Source organism: Hordeum vulgare, chromosome 2H (genome assembly GCF_904849725.1).
Source record: "Hordeum vulgare subsp. vulgare chromosome 2H, MorexV3_pseudomolecules_assembly, whole genome shotgun sequence".
NCBI lineage: Eukaryota > Viridiplantae > Streptophyta > Magnoliopsida > Poales > Poaceae > Hordeum > Hordeum vulgare.
The window spans coordinates 330,653,390-330,659,732 of record NC_058519.1 but is presented as its reverse complement, the minus strand read 5'-3'; positions in this window follow the sequence as shown (position 1 = coordinate 330,659,732).

Sequence of the window (6,343 nt, the reverse complement as noted above, 5' to 3'; positions counted from 1 at the left end):
TGCTTGACGAGTTTAACGCGCTAATTCGGAATGATACATGGTCTTTGGTTCCTTGTCCTGCAGGTGTTAACGTGGTGACCGGCAAGTGGATTTTCCGCCACAAACTTCTCCCCGACGGCACGCTGGCGCGCTACAAAGCTCGGTGGGTGGTACGCGGCTTCACGCAACAGCCGGGAGTTGACTACGGGGAAACATGTGTACTATGATAATGTGAGCGTTGTATATCTTTCGTCTAACCCCATTCAACATCAGCGGACGAAGCATGTGGAGATCGACTTGCATTTTGTTCACGATCGTGTGGCCCTCGGTGAGGTCAAGGTGTTGGACGTCCCGACGGCCTCTCAGTTTGCAGATATCTTCACTAAGGGACTGCGGTCTTCGGTTTTTCGAGATTTTCGCTCCAGTCTACACGTCTTTCCTGGCGCCATTTCGACTGCGGTGGGTTGTTGAACCGTTGTTGTATATCTGCATGTAATACTTATCTCTTCATCAGTTGTAAGAACCTGTACCTAGTCTTCAGCCTGTACCTAGTCTCTCGGCTGATACTGGTAGATCTCACGGGACGTATCCTGCATGTAGGTGCCGTCCTCCATATATATGTAACTGAGAGGCTATAACATAGCTCAAGGCAATACACATCCTTCAGTTGGAGACAATTGAGAGGTGGCGAACTCCAGCGAACCTTCAGATCCAAGGCTGCAGGCAAAGTAGAAGACGCAGGGGACGTCGAGGAAGGAGATCCTGCTCGGACTTGACACGGGAACGGATCCGGGGCGATGGCGAGGCTCTAGAAGACCTGTTTTACAAAACTAAATGGGCATTCAAACAGAAGAAAAATAAATTGCACTTAATTAAACCCAACAAGGAATTGGGGTTTTTATACAATGGGCAGAGAGGTGCATAAGGCCAAGAACATTTTTAGAACCCAATACAGAATATTTACAAGCTTAGCAACATTTTTAATGAACCTGTTGGGCAAGGAGAAAATCACCACATTGCATATTTTGAATAGAAGATACAAGGAGTAAAGTCCAAGCATGCATGGAGGGGGTTTTCACAAGGAAAATCAGCAAGAACATCATCACACATAAAATCCACTCCAACACAACATGAAGCACAAGGAAGAAAATGAATGAATGGCATGATGATATGATTGTATAATGCAAAGTGAATGACATGAAGTAAAATTCTTATAAAGTGGACAAGGTTGTCATGGCATACAAGGTTAAACATGCAAATATTACAAGGAATGCACTTGGGCTGTTACATGCAAGGAAGCGGTCATTCTTTCAATAAATTACGTAACTTAAGCATTAGAAGAATAGTTTTTATAGCAATATTTAAGTATGGCAAAATTTTCAGATTTGTAAACAGTAGCATCATACTTTTCAATCAAAGTAGAAATTTCATAGGCACCCTTAAAACCAACAAAATCTTCAATTTCTTGAACATCATAATAACAATAGGCCTCCTTGGCATAAGAAGATAGTATTTCATTATCCTTAAACACACATTGGTAGGGAAGGTGTTTTTTAGTTTCTTCGGAATAAAAAGTAAAATCGTTTAACCAACATAAATTCCAAGCATATCAACACAAACTATTAATATGATGCCACAAGAGTTTCCCTTTTTGAGATACGCGGTGTTGCACATAATAAGCATGCTCATCTAATGATTTTCCTTCAATTAAGCTAGTTGTGATTAGCACAAGCAGAAAGGGATCAAAGGTGATCCAAGTAATATTCTTTGGTAGTTTGGAACACTAGTGGTTCCTCAACTTTTGGAGCAGCAAGTAGAACTAATTCCTTTGATATTTTGCGTTTCCTACCCATATCTAAAGATAGAAAACAACTTAGAACAAAAATAAAATTACTAAGGGATAAAGCAAACAAGCACACACGAGAATATCAACCACTACGCAATTGTTCCTCGGCAACGGTGCCGGAAATAGGTCTTGATAACCCACAAGTGTCGCGGTTGTTTGTATCTTCTTTCGATAACCAAGAGTGTTGAACCCAACAAGGAGCTAAATATAGAATTAATATTCTCTCAAGTTCTATCGACCATCGATACAACTCTACGCACACTAACGCTTACTTTACCTAGAACAAGTATGAAACTATTTTGCGGGAAGGAAACTAGAAGTACTTAGTAGGTGCAATAGATAGTTTTGCAAGAAAATAAAGAGCAAGTAAAGGAAAGTCAGGGGTTGTTTAGTAGAAAGCTTTTTATGTAACGCAAGAGAAAGATTGTCCATAGGCAATTCAATATAACATGATAGATACTTATCATATGCAAATGAGGCAGAGGCATACGCTAACACACTTTCTATGCTTGGATCATATGAACTTATGATTGGATCTCTAGCAAGAATCCACAACTACTGGGAATCAATAAGGTAAAACCCAACCATATCATTAAACATCAAGTCCTCTTTACTCGCATACCCAAACAACTCCCTTACTCGGGTGTAAGATTCTGTCACTCTAGCAACCCACTATAAGTGAGTCATGAACATATTGCAAAACCTCCATCGTGAATCCTTCACGTGTGTGCCTCACCGAAGGCACCTTAGGACATCACCGTATCAACACACAACTCATATCAATAACATCATATCACAATTAACCCGTGGGACAAAATAAATCTACTCAAACATCATAGGATAGCCACACATCATTGGATAATAATATATATCATTAAGCACCATGTTTAAGTAGGGATTATAGCAGGGAGACGAGGTTTTACACTGCTGCAAAGAGGGGGAGAGATTTGATGGTGACAAAGGTGAATTTGTTGGTGTAGATCGCAGTCATGAGGGTTGCCCCGGTGGCGCTCCGGCGCCACCGGGTTAGAGAGGGAGAGAACCTCCCTCCTTCTTCTTCCTTGGGCTCCTCCCTAGGTGGGAGGAGGTTTTACCCTCTGGTCCATGGCTCCATTTTCGTGGGAATGATCCTGACAATAGTACCAGGGGTACGAACTAAGGGGCGAAGTCTAGCTAGGCGCAGTGGATGCACTCGAATTTATGACTTCAGGCCTCACTCGGAAGTGGTAATAGCCCTATGTCTTGATCCCTGAGGGTGATGTTTTTATGGGGGTGTAAAAGATAACAAGTGTTGAACCCTTGAGCCGGTGCCCGGAAGTGGCTTATATAGTGGCTGCCACGACCGGTCGAGCACCATTACAAGGCAATAAATGGTAATAAAGAAGGAAGTTACTAGAAACGACAGCTTTAACTCTTGGCATTACTTGTAAAGTGATTCTTCACTGCACTTCATGTGGTGTATTAAGTCCTTAGTCGTTGCCACCTCCTCGATGCCTACACCTTGCTGTAGTCCGAGTGGCATGACGCATCCGACTGGCGCAAAGAGGGTACGAGTTACTCTGGGCAGACCGAGTGGCGGTTTGCTAAACCGAGTGAGTTCGAGGTTGACTTGGCGACTTTAAGGACGTTGATGTCCATAGGGGGGCCTAGATAGGACCAAGGACATAGGTCAGTAGGCCTACCCCTAATGTATAACCCCATCAGTAGCCCCCGAATCAGTTGAGGTTTTGCAGACCGAGTCAATGACTCCCCTTGATGTCCTTGGAGTTCTTAAGGTTGTGGCTCGGGCCGCGTCATTTGGACTCTCCAGAAACCTCCACAAATTAAGGAGTGGTGAATTCCGAGTGTCCAGTCACACGGGTACGCTTCAGTCGGCGATGACAGAACATCTTTCGAGAAGATAGATTCCATGAATTGGCATACGGGATTTCGGAACACCGTGTGCTCAATTGGTGAGTGGGGATGGACCCGTGCTTGTATAGAGGGAAGGACGATGAGGTCGTCCTCATTTGTTTCCCGAGTGATCGGGGTCCCGCAGGGGGACGAGCGAAAGCATCATTCGACTCACCTCGTCACACGCCGTGGATACGAAATCCATTCGGCATATGAGGTGGGGCGGATTTTTCGCGATTTTCTGAATCAAAGGAGTGCACGCGGGGAGGCAGTTTCGGCGAAGACGCATGTAGTGGAAGTAGTGGGGTGATGCCCTGATTTCCGTGCCTGTGATGTCGCGGTCACGCTACAGTGCACGGGATCTCCGGGATACTATAGATCCTTGTTGTACTGGCGATGTCCTCGATGGGGATTCCTGCCACTTGGTATTTTAGACCCAAAATAGGGGAAAGAGAAAAGGAATCGCGTCCTTAGACTAGATCCTTCCCGTCTCCGCTCCCGTCTCTTGCCACCAAAGACCGGAATCACCGGCTGCCTCAGTCGATCTCTGGCTTACACTTCTCGGTCGTCGACCATGGCGAAGGGGGCGACGTCGAGGGCCGAGAGGGCCAAGAGGGGTTCGTGTGGATCCTCCTCGAGCGTCGGGGCGCTCCCTTGGGGGTGGATCGAGGGTGACTGGATGCCATCCCGCATCACGGAGGCGCGGTTGCTGGAGTTGGAGGGTAAGGGCTCGATAGCCCAGCCGAGCTGGCGAATGCCTGAGGATGGCGAGATCGAGTCGACGCCCAAGAATGGCGATCGGGTGCTCTTGGTCACCCACATCGAGCAAGGTTTTTCTCTGCCTTTGGATCCTTTCTTCTGAGCATTCCTCGCTCACTTCGGGGCTCAGCTTCACCATTTGCCTCCCAAAGTTGTTTCGTATCTCGCTGCGTTTGTGTCATTGTGCGAGAACTTCCTCAGATGTTATCCGCATTGGGGCTTGTTCAAGCGCTTGTTCATGTGTCGAGTGATGACTCTGAAGAAATCTTCCTCCTCAGGGGGAAAGATCAATGTAGCACAGCTTTGCGGTGGATTAGGCATTCAGCTTAGGGGCAAAACTGGCAGAATTCTTAGTTTTACTATCGAGATGTCCGAGTTGGCGAGGGTCTGTCGGACCTTCATCCCTTTTAGGTCGGTAGGATCCACTCGGCTCCTACTTTGACTTTGTCCAAGGGGGAGAAAACCAATGTCGAAATTTTTATGATAGCAGTTGTGTCTTTAATCCAAAAAGGGTGAACGGGAAGGGCCTCTTGGAGGTCTTCTTCCACCATAGGATTCAGCCCCTTCAAGCTAGAGCTCACCCGATGTGGCAGTATAAGGGACCGGATGACCAGACTGAGTGCATCCTGAGGAGCTCGATGAAGAGGTGGTGGAGAATAAGCTCGGGTCCATTACTCCCATGAGTGAGAACCCTGAAGGCTCCAGGCAGGTGCAACCCTTTGCGGCTAATAACAAGCCGAATGAGGTGAGTCATTGAAGACCCGCTCCAAGTGAACTTCTTTGCTATTTTAGCTTCTACTCATGACTTTGCTTCTTTCATTCGAGAGGCTTTCACAGGACTGGTCAGCTCTATATCAGCGGTTAGCCGCTTGGCGATTGACGTGGAATGTGACACGGAGAACCAAGACACCGAGCTCCTAGAGGATTCGAACACACGGGCATGTACGCCGATCTCTCCCGGCTCGGCCTCGCCTAGCCCGCTACTCGATGGAAACGACGAAGGACTCACTCGATGGTGAGGGTAGCACAGAACACAACAGTTTACCCAGGTTCGGGCCGCTACGAAGCGTAAAACTCTACTCCTTCTTTTGGTGGATTACCTCTCGCGGAGGTTGGTGGATGGACTAGTACATTGCTCTCGAGCCTCCGGAGGCCAAGTGGTTTTGTGTGTTGCCCTAGGGTAGGAATCAACTCTCCCTACTCAAGTATCCTACCCTCTCTATTTATAATGGAGGCCTGGGTCCTCTTCCCTTAGTGTTCTGCGGAGAGGGATCCGACAGCGGCCAATTTTGAAGGGGAACATGGGAACATGCTCCCCTGCCCAAAGGTGGTGTTCGCCTGCAAAGTAACTGCCCGCGCTGCAGAGACGGGCCTGAGGATGACGTTTTCCCTAGTGGCGGGCGGCAGTGGCTTCCTTGCACGAGAAGGGAAACCTTTGGAAGATGCCTTTGGAACCCATGTACACTCCCACTTCCTTTGCACCAAAGGGGACACTGCCTCGTCCTTCCATCTGCTGCTTGCATGTCCTTTCCTGCCGTCAACCTTGACTCCTCAGGCCCGGCCTTGCCTCGGAATATCCGCCGCTCCAGAGGGGTCCTAAAGAGGCCCCCTGCGGGTCTTGACACTGCTCCTCCTTGTGAGGCTTGGCCCCACACGAGGGCCTTACTCTGAATGGTGTCGGGCCCGTCGGTTTGTTTCGGTGAGCTCAGCCTACCCTGGGCCACCAGCAAGTAGGTCTGGGTACCCCCATTCCTAGAACGACTACAGTAGCCCCCGGGCCCGCGGTATGCTCGGATTGGCTTCGGGACAGAGCCTCGGGGGGCAGCATGAGGCGGTGTGGGCCCTCAAATGCATGTTGGCCAGGCC